Source organism: Bidens hawaiensis, unplaced genomic scaffold (assembly GCF_021521415.1).
Source record: "Bidens hawaiensis isolate Kalapana, Puna unplaced genomic scaffold, B.hawaiensis_p1.1 tig00029297_1, whole genome shotgun sequence".
Classification (NCBI taxonomy): domain Eukaryota; kingdom Viridiplantae; phylum Streptophyta; class Magnoliopsida; order Asterales; family Asteraceae; genus Bidens; species Bidens hawaiensis.
The window spans coordinates 35,460-46,595 of record NW_027494832.1 but is presented as its reverse complement, the minus strand read 5'-3'; the positions used below and the strand labels follow the sequence as shown (position 1 = coordinate 46,595).

Here is an 11,136-nt window from a genome sequence, read left to right as displayed (position 1 = left end):
ATTACTTCGGTTCAGGTTGGCATTTTCTCGGGTTTGGGTTTTCCGTTGGGGTTAGTTTGGGTTTGTGTTCAAATATTATCGGGTTGGGTTTCGAATAAAAGTAACAACCCTACACATGTTATAATAATAAAAAAAAAGAAAGAAAGAAACCTTTTGATGATGTTTTAATAATGCGAGTTTGAGTGGAGCACAGCACTGTATTGGCCATTAGGTTAAGAAGGTTTAGAATAACTTATACAGAATAACATTGTATAACTATTTTGGAATATAGAGTAATAAAAACAAAGACGCTTTGGCCGAGTGGTTAAGGCGTGTGCCTGCTAAGTACATGGGGTTTCCCGTGAGAGTTTGAATCTCTCAGGCGTCGAATATATTTTTTTAATTTTAAGTTTATTTTGTTTATATTTATATAAAAAAATGCAGTTTATATATGAAAAGAAAATCAACAATATTTTATTAAAGAAATACTTTTTAAAGACCCCTTTTTCAAAGAATTATTTAAACCCAAACAGTTTTAAAGAATATTTCAAACCCAAGCATTTTTATTAAATTAGTTTTACAACTTCGAACTCATTATAAACATACAAACATAATAACTTTTACTATTATTGATCATGTGGTACTGATTTTTTTGAGATGGTTTCAGAAAATGGGAATGGAAACAGGATTTTTAAAGAAATATTGGATTTTAATAATCACTATTGAATAGTATTGACCGATAATAATCCCTATTCATTTTATCGTCACTGGCGGTCCCAAATTCAAAAAAGTTGGGCCCCAATGGTCCCTCGTTTATGACTTAACGGCGTTATAGTTTTCTCTGAATTCAAACCAATGTTTTAGGGCTTTTGATCGTTAGGAGGATCCGAGTCGATTGGTGTAAAACTTAGTTCGAAACAGTGCTTCAAAATGACAAAACAATGCTTCAATTCGGGTGTTTGAACTTACAATTAACCAAAATCAAGTCGTTTGAATCATTGTTTGGAGCTAAGTTTTATATCATTGGACTCGTATCTTCCTTCCGATTAATAGCCCTAAAAAGTTAGTTTGAAATTCGAAAAAAAGTATAACGTCGTTAAGTTCTTTTTAACTGGGGACCATTGGGGGCAAACTTTTTTGAATTTGGGACCGCCAGTGACGATAAAATGAATGGGGATTATTATTGGCCAATATAATTCAATAGGGATTATTAAAATCCAATATTCCATTTTTAAATGCTAAATCTGGGTAGGCGACTGTTTTACACAACTTAGTTCCTTCGTTAAACATTTTTTTAAGGTTCATGCTTACGACGACATATTTTTTTCTTGATTTCTGAATATATCGTCGTGACATATTTCATTTATCTATGTTTAGAGATTCAAACCAAGCCCCCGCAATATGTGGTATTTATCCCTAAGTTTGATTAATATCATTATCCTCGTCATTCGTACTTCAACCTTCCAATGTGTGTAAGAAGTACTTATATATTTGGTTGTGTTCAAATATGGAATTTGAAAAACATTTGTTTGTGAAACTATGTATAATAACGACTCGTACTAAGTTGAATATAAGTAGCACTTGGAATTATTATATGACTAGATATCTTTCCGAATCATGTGTAGTTCGTGATTAACTAAAGTATTTCGCCTATTACGTAATTTACAATATGATAAGACAGAAAACTCACGATATCATAGTTATAATAGTGATTGCGTGTTCACTCCGCGCCTCTTAACTCTTAAACTCAAGCTAGTGTATATAATAACTTTTCAATTTGTCTTAAATATATATTCAAAACCTAAATAACCTTGAATTTGATGCCGCTAAAATAACCATATATATATTTCATATATTGGTTCTTGGTTTATTCGGTCTAGCCCAACACCGAAATCAAATTCGTTCTAAACATATTTTAAAGTTAAAAACATCTTATCACATTTACAATTTTCATATTATAACCCGTACTACTGCCATGGTTTTGGTTAGGACTAAACCGGTAAGATTAACTTAGTTTTCCATTTCTTGATTTATCTTTATGTTTTTGTTGCTTTAGCTCAATCGACATTTTGATAGATTTTCAAGTATCTCCCCATGTCAACATGAAGTCAAATCTTTATAAAGTACGTAATTGGCTTTTTACAAACTTACCCTCGAAGAGTCGGAGGTACAACTTCACTTATCGGGTTTTAAAATTGGTTCGGCTGGTGACTTAGTAAGACAGTTAACTCGACGGTTGATCCGGTTATGAAAACATTAAAGTTAATTATTTAATTATCATATTTTTGTGGGTGGACCAATCTAAAATGTAGTTCCTCAAAAAACCTATCAATTAATTTTTTAGGAATATTGGATTTAATAATCTCTATTAAATGGTATTGGTCGATAATAATCCATATTCATTTTATTATCACTAGCGGTCCCATATTTAAAAAAAAAAAGTTAGCCCCCAGTGGTTCCCCGTTAAAAATGACTTAACGGCTTTATAGTTTTTTCTGAATTTCAAACCAATGTTTTAGGGTTTTTGATCGTGAAGAGGATACGAGTTGATTGATGTAAAACTTCATTCGAAACGGTGCTCCAAAATGACGAAACATACTTCAATTGTGGTGTTTGAACTTACAGCTAACCAAAATTAAGTCGTTTGGATCATCGTTTCGAGCTTAGTTTTATATCAGTTAACTCATATCTTCTTTCATATTAATAGCCCTCAAAAATTAGTATGAAATTTGGAAAAAAGTGTAACGTCGTTAAGTCATTTTTAACGGGGGATCATTGGGGGCCAACTTTTTTGATTTTGGGACCGCCAGTGGCGAGAAAATGAATATGGATTTTTATCGGCCAATATCATTCAATAGGGATTATTAAAATCCAATAAACCAATTTTTAATGTAAAGAAAATAAAGGCTTTCTCCAATAACCACTTAAGGAAACATGATCAAATACGTTTTACTCTTAACATGAAAACAGTGAGAACCAATTTGTTGTTATTATTAGGTTTATTTTTATAGGTGTTTGTTGTTATTTTTTGTTCGTATTTGTTAATTTTCGATTATGAGACGTTATAAGCATTTGCTGATTGATATTTTGTTATTATTATTAGATGTTTTCTTTTTCTGTTATAAGTATTTGGTAGTATATGTTGTTATTTTTTTGTTCTTGATTTTGATTCTTTTATTGTAATTTTTAGGTTCTTTTCTTTGTTATTATAAATAATTGTTTATGTAGATTGGTATTGTAGTCGGTATTGTTTTTTACGTTCTCATTTTTTTATACATTGGTATTATTTCCTACATTCTCATATTAAGATTAAAATGTACATGAACTTTTCCCACCACTTAAGTCTCGTGATAAATAAATAACAAAAAGTCATTAATATTTCTCTCCCAAACTTATTTTTTATCCATATTTGTATTATTAAAAGGAGACAAATGAAAAGTTGTTAAATTAAGGAATCATGTGTGATGGTGGTTGTGACTTGTGAGAGTGTTTTGGAATATCTAACACTTTGAAAGATGCTCTCTTTTTTCATATGATCTTTTTTTCATATGATGATGACTATATGATTGAGCCAAAATAACATTTTAGATAGGTCATTTTGTAATTGTCCAATGTTTTCATAATCGGACCGGATATCGAACCGGATGGTCTATCGGTTCACCGGTCAACCGGTCGAACTGGTCAGACCGGCCGAACAAATTTGGTCAAAAAATAACGGATCAAGCTTAAAAAATGATTTTTTCAAAAAAAAAAATATTTTTTTCTTAGAAAACCGGTTCAACCGGTCCGGTTTTCCGGTTCGACCGGCTGAACCGGTTCGGACCGGCCGGTTCCCTGTCAGCCGAGCGAACTATGTGAACCGGACCGGTCGGTAGACCGAATCCCGGTTGTACCGGTTCGACCGGCCGGTCCGGTCCGGTTTCAACAACAATGATATCGTCTATTTAAACACCATGTTTTCATTATTTTTCATGGGTAAGGTAAATAACAAACAAGTTTCGTTTCTACAAGACGCGTTTAACATAAGTTTACGGTAATCAAAATGTTTAGTTGCGTGTAGTCAGCCCAAAACAATTTTGAAAGGGCGAAAACCACATAAACTCGTCTTAGTCTCTTCTAAACTAATGCCTAGCCCACTTTTGCACTAAAGTTAAATTGTTTTCTAGCATCTAATATAACTTAAACATGGTCAAAATTTTATACATTACCAATACCTCTATAATAATTCCATCCTATGGATTATATTCACATAATCACATTCCAATTTTTATCTTGGGTTTCGTTTATCATTGTGCCTTTACTTTATGTTTGCGCATATATGCGTGTTCCATCTGCTATTGGCTCGTAGCTGATAGTTGAGCTTTCATGCATGTCTATGCGTAGCCTATTTACTATTGGCGTGTATGGGGATTTACTACATGCACGTGCTAATCACTTGATTGCCTGACATGGTTAGGTACTTTTTGTGCATTCACGTTCACACACAACTCTGATCCCCATTACTACCGACCCTAAACTCGATTACTATGATAAGTAAACATAACCTTCTCCATACAATTTTGCCAGTTCTCATGCAAGCATCGTCTCCACACCACACACAAACAAACTCACACTCAAAGAACCCTCGGTATACCGATAGTAGTTATACTTGGTACCCTGAATACACCAAAAATAAACTGAAAACGATTTCAAAACTTAAAACAAGTTTTAAAATACAAAGATCCTTAAAAGAGGGATACCCACCTACTCTCTCTAGAAAGAGAAGATATGAGCAAGCAAAAATTGTAGCCCCAAGCCACTATTACATATAGATTTTGTTGCTCAATCATAAATCTACACCTGGCAATGATTTTGATTTGTAAAATTGCAATATAATGTAAACATAAAGGGTGTTTTTTTAAACATAATGAAAACTTATTTTATACCAAAAAGAATGTCACTTATAATTTCTTCTTTTCTATTATATTTGATTAACCTCGGACATTTAGAAACACATACAACTAAACATAATTTTGCATGATTTATAAATCTCTTAAAACATTTTTTAACAATTATTTGGATTATTAATGGACCACTGATCCTCCTGATTATCTTTATTTCTCGAGTATATAAATCTCAAAACATATATATTAAAAGATAATGTAAAGAGTATTATATCAATATTAAGAAAAACATTATATTCTCTTTTTTACTTTAATTAATAATATAATAATGACCATATGTCTAACTATAACTTTAAAATCATGAAAATGAAACAACAATTATCCATAACAAAATAACCCATGGAAGGCACAAGAGGATACCTAAAACACAAAAAGAATAAATAATTTGCAATTTGATTACTTTCTATCTGGAGGTACAAGTATTATTGCACTAGGTACACCTTGTTTAAAGTTACTTTTATATGATTTGTTGAAATATGGACAAATAATTTGGATGGAAACAGCAAAAAAGTTAATTCAATAAATATTTAATGCAAAAATGATTAAATAAAATTAACATTCTTTTCTTACATAACAACTGTCTAGCAGTTCTTACATGCCTTTAGTATTTTCAATCTTTCAGTGAAATTTTAATTTGTTAATTACTAAATTGTTAGTTAATTTTGATGCCGCTAGGTCAAAGATTATGTAAAAAAAAAATCAATATATTTAGCATCATTCTCCTCTATCAATTGATATTATTTGTTTTGTTAATCACTTAAGTCACATTTTGTTTTTAGCTACATAGGTCGAGACTTTTCAAATGCTACAGCTTCAACTAAAGTATGTTAAATGTGAGACTCGTTTGTCATCAAGTAAAGGGCTCGAAACACGTTAATGGTATTTGAGACGAAACATTTCTTACAAGCTCATTATCTCTCACATAATCATGTACACGATTAATATGGTAGCTGATTAAGGTGTTACAAACCCCATAGAAACCCATTGTTGTCGATTTACCTCGTCATCACATCCAACATATGACTATATGAGTTTGTTTAGACACCATTTGAACATTTGATCCTTACTGACAACCAACATCTAAGCATTATAAGATGCTAATCATATATCTCCCTTGTAGGATATGTGAAACCCTTTTATCCTTTTTCTTTTGCACCTTTTAAAAATAATAAATAACCATATTTTTCTAATATTTCTTTATATTTTTTTGCATTAAAACACAATTTTAGTTAAACTTTATATTTTTCTAATATTTTGAGAAAATATATATTAGGGAGAAAAAGATGATAAATGAACTTCAACTGTATATAAACAAGTCAAAACGATCATCAAGTTGTAAAGAAGTTGTAATCAACTTCTAGACGTGATAAAACAAGTTTGAGTGTGATAATAAATAGCTTTATCAGGTTGAAGTATCGACAAGTCTAGTTAAACAGGTTGACGTGTCATTCCATATTAACATGTTAAACATAATAATCTAAAATTTATGTGATAACTAAGCACAACCGGATGTGTTTTAGATACATTGCATTCCAGTCAGCAATTACTAGTATTCCAATAAACTCTTTCAATAATTGTTCATTTTTAAAATTTTTAATATAAATTAAAATACAAAAAAACATGATTGAATAACCTCATATCCCCCCCCCCCCCCCCCCCGACGTGTACACAACAAACTCAACCAAAACAAAGAGTAAAACGAGGATGGAGACGGTACTCATCATGTTTTGGCCTCCACAACGAGACTAGTACATCTAGTCCGTCTTAAAGGCTTAAACATAATCTTTCTTTTAAAATATTTTAAAAAATATATTATTCCAACTATTTAAACGTTTAAACTTTAAACTACTACATATTCCATAATCACATGCACCTCAAATCACAAAACTCCCCAAAAATGGAAAATCAAAATCAAAACCCCTTCAAATCCCAAATCTCCAAATTCCTCCAATACACCTTCAATTCCTGCATACCAAACGCTACCTCCGATGTCTCAGACCATCGTCGAAACCCACGCCGCCTCATCGAACTCTTCTCCCCAACCCAAACCACAACCCCCACCACCACAAAAACCAAAACCCCAATTTTCCCGCCAAAAAAACACTCAAATCCCACCGAATTCCGGCCGCCGGAGTAAACACTCTGTTTCCCCTGTTCACGAAAAACCATCGAAAACAGACAAGAAAAAGAAAACCCATCACCGGAGAAGACCAAGCAACCCAAGTTTCTCATCAATTACAGATAATTATTATTACAATTGGTGGAGTAGTGAAGATGATCAAGATGATCAGAAATCAAGAAACACTCTGTTTTCAAGACGGTCAATTTCGTCGAATTCTGATGAATCCGGATGCGAAAACGTGGCGAAAGCGGATGTGGTGGCGGTGGCGAAGGATTCGAGTGACCCGTATGAGGATTTTCGGGTTTCGATGGTGGATATGATAGTGGAAAAGGAGTTGTTTGGAGTGGAAGAGCTTGAGAATTTGGTGGAGTGTTTTAATAAGTTGAATGATGAAGAACATCATAAGGTGATATTTGAGGTTTTTGCTGAGATTTGGGAGGTTTTAATTGGTAATGATAATTCAAATAAAAAAGAATGAATATTTGAATTTTGTGATTTGTGTTTTGGTTGTAATTTGTAAATTTTATAAGTTGGTTTGTTGTAGTAGTTTTAACTGTTAGTAATTTATGTTTTTCATTTTTTTTAACTGTTGAATCTTACTATAAAGTCTTTATCTTGGTTCACCTTATGGAGTTATGGTGCATTTAAGGTGTGCAATGCGAAAAAACCGATCCAAAATCAAAAAAATTGAAAGTACCAAGCTGAAACAAAAATCGTCGGTTTGGTTTTATAATTTCCTGGAATATCTCATAGAATAGTAACTAGGTTTCAAAAGTGTTTTAATTAGGTCACTCATGCATATTTTTCCAAATCGGGTCACTAAATCTTCAAATAAAGTCTCACCATTTTTTTTGTGCGTCAATAAAGAAGTGGAAGATAAGATGTGGGGGTCAGAATTTGAAATATATGTAGTTAAATTTAGAAAATTTTAAAAAACGTTAATTATATTAAAATTCAAAAATAAAAAATAAAATTCACGTCGCCACTCAATGTCAATATTAAAAAAAGACAAAAAGATTTCATATGTGAAACAAAAAAGAAAAAAGGTTAAAAAAACATGTTAAAACCTTTAATTTAATAAAGTATGAAAGTTGAGTGACTTAATTAAAACATTTTTTAAAAGTTAAGTGACCTAATTGGAACACTTTTAAAACCTGGTTACTATTCTATAAAGTTGCCATATATTTTTTCGTAAAAACTGAAATTATTGTTCGGTTTTGGTTTTGCATGTGATACAACCCGAAAAACTGAACTGAACTTCTGTATTTTTGTTTTTTTATTTTAAATAATTTATAAGAATTTAATAAACATGTAACTAAAATATTTTTGGTCAAATATATAAGATCAATTACACTTAATAGTTAACAAAATTAATTATACCTTAATCCATTCTTTTTAGCAAAAAGTTTTTCTGCTTAAAGTTTTCAAGCTCAAACGGCAACAAACCGAAAAAACCAAAACAAAAACCCAAAAACTGAAACCAAACAAACCAAAATCGAAGGGTTTCAAAAATTCAAAAATCAAAGTTTCGGTTTATGGTTTGGTTTTAGGCCAAAACCGACTCAAACCGAACCATACGCACCCTTGTATATTTCTATTGCTTGAGTTGGGCTGAGACTAACTTTGTTTATTATTATTAACTCATTTACATACATTTATGTATATTTAACGGTATAAATTTTATTGGTAACATAATATATATTATTAATTTTTTAGTATTATATGTAGTAATAACTAATATGTAAAACTATATTTAATATATTATATTAAATTCGATAAATGATAGAATTGCTAATGCTACCGAGTTTATTTGAGCTTGATAAATTAAGCTCTGGTTTAAGCTTAGTTCAAGCTTTTAAGAGGCCGATTTCGACTAACTTTTGAAATAATTGATTCATTTCATCACTACTTTTATGGTTTATTTGTTTTTTCGTTGTTTATTTCTGTATAGGTTTAAAAAGATAATCGTGAGAATCGCGTAAAATAAGATAAGTGTAATCATATAATATTTATTTTTTTGATCTCTCCACACATGTTCACACACGGATTGGGTTATAATGTAAACATGTTGCCTAGAACTGGTAACACACCTTCGATCTTTTGAGTCTCCGAGGTGAATGTTATTTATACTAGAGCCAGGGCCGGCCCATAGGGGTGGCAAGGTGGTCGACGGCCACAGGCCCGACACCTCGTTAGGCCCGAATTTTTTTTAAAAAAATAATTATATATATTTTTTTTATTAAAAACAATATGTATATTTAATGTTTAAACTAAATTACATGACCACTGGCTTGGTCTAGTTGCAAATGGGTATAACTTTCAACCAAAAGGTTATGAGTTCAAGTCTCATTTGAGACATGTTTAATCCTATTTTTATACAAAAAAATTTTACACAACCCAAATTATAAACAATTAGACCTATATAAAAATTTAATTGTTTAAACAACAAAATACTCTTTTTTAATTAAGACCAAAAAAAATTTCGCCTTCGGCCCAAATTTTTTTTTTTGCTTTCTTGAAGCCGGGCCTGACTAGAACAAAAAATAAAAGTAAAAATGTTTATTGGATTTTAATAATCGCTATTGAACAATATCGATCGATAATAATCCCTTTTCATTTTATCGCCACTATCGGTCCCAAATTTAATAAATTTGGCCCCCATTGCCCCCCCCCCCCCATTAAAAAAGACTTAACATTGCGTCCGTTTATGTTCGTTTGCTTAAAATCTAGACGACCATAACTGAACAAAGATAAACAAACATAAATGAACATATATGAACAAATATAAATAAACACAAACATAAATTAAAACACTTAAATGAACATAAATTAACAAATATAAAAATTTTAAGTAGATACCTCATCTGGATAATATTTAATTATTTTTTAATACATAACGAAAAACGAATGAACGGAACATGCGTTAATATTCGTTCGTTTAATTAAAAGAACAAAAAATTTTGTTCATGTTCGATCGTTTATTAAATAAACGAACTTCCCACCGAACGGTTCACGAACACTTCACCGAACGTTCGGTTCGTTTACAGCCAGTCAAATATTTTGCCTCTCATTTCTAATTGTGAGTTTGTTTTATGCATATGTTTGTATTTTATAGTAACTAATTTGTGTTGATAAATTAGTTAATTAAACGATTCGGTTCGGTTCGGTTATTAGCCTCAACCAAATTAACTAATCGATTTTCGGTGTACGGTTTTCCGTGCCATATGGATCACTTATCGAATATATTGCCTCTCATTTATAAGCATTGTAAGTTCAATATTATGCAGAAGATATTTGTATTTTATAGTAATTAATTTGTGTTGATAGACTGTTCGGTTCGGTTTGGTTAATTTCAGTTTTATGTTTTTAAGTAATTTGTATTACTTGTCAATGATCTAGCTAATTAGGTAATCAACTTATTTGTTTTGCTTAATATGTAAACGATAACGGTTATGTGGGAAGTACTCGTTTACCAAGGAATTTATTAGTTTGATTAGCTAAATGAACAAGCACGAACAAAGGCGATGTTCGTTTCACATTCAATAAGGTGTTGGATAACGTCCGTTTCGTCTCAGACCCCATACAAGGCTCGACCGGTGTCCAGGGCATGGTCTCGGTGAGGGCATGCAATTCCAAAAAAATTATATGTATACATATTAATATATATATTTAACATTAATAAGTGAACTTCATTGAAAATGATTGATAATAAACCAATAAAAGCCCCAAAATCGGTTTTTGGTTTGGTTAATTTCGGTTTTATGTTTACTACTAATTTGTGTTACTTGTCAATGATCTGGCTAATTAGGATATCATGCATCATGTTAAACTTAATAATTTTATTTTGAATTTGTAAACAATAATTGTTCAGTGTAAAGTTCGTTTATGTTCATTCGATGTCAAACACAAACAAAGGCCATGTCCATGAACGTTTGATAAGGTGTTCGTTAACGTCTGTTTATGTTCGCTAATGTTTGTTTTCTTGTTTATGTTTATTCATTACCATTTGGATTGCCAATCGAATATATTTGCCTCTGATTTCTAAGCATTGAATAACTAGTGATTTGTGTTACTCTAGCTAATTAGGTAATT

The 11,136-nt window shown here is 31.3% G+C and overlaps 1 non-coding gene and 1 pseudogene across 1 annotated transcript; both read left to right on the top strand.

Moving 5' to 3' along the window:
- Positions 1 to 286: 286 nt before the first annotated feature.
- Positions 287 to 367, top strand: TRNAS-GCU (transfer RNA serine (anticodon GCU)). The gene has a single exon. It is a non-coding gene; the product is annotated as a tRNA-Ser (tRNA).
- A 6,404-nt stretch (positions 368 to 6,771) lies between these two features.
- On the top strand, positions 6,772 to 7,592 carry LOC143578589 (uncharacterized; annotated as a pseudogene).
- The last annotated feature ends 3,544 nt before the right edge of the window (positions 7,593 to 11,136 follow it).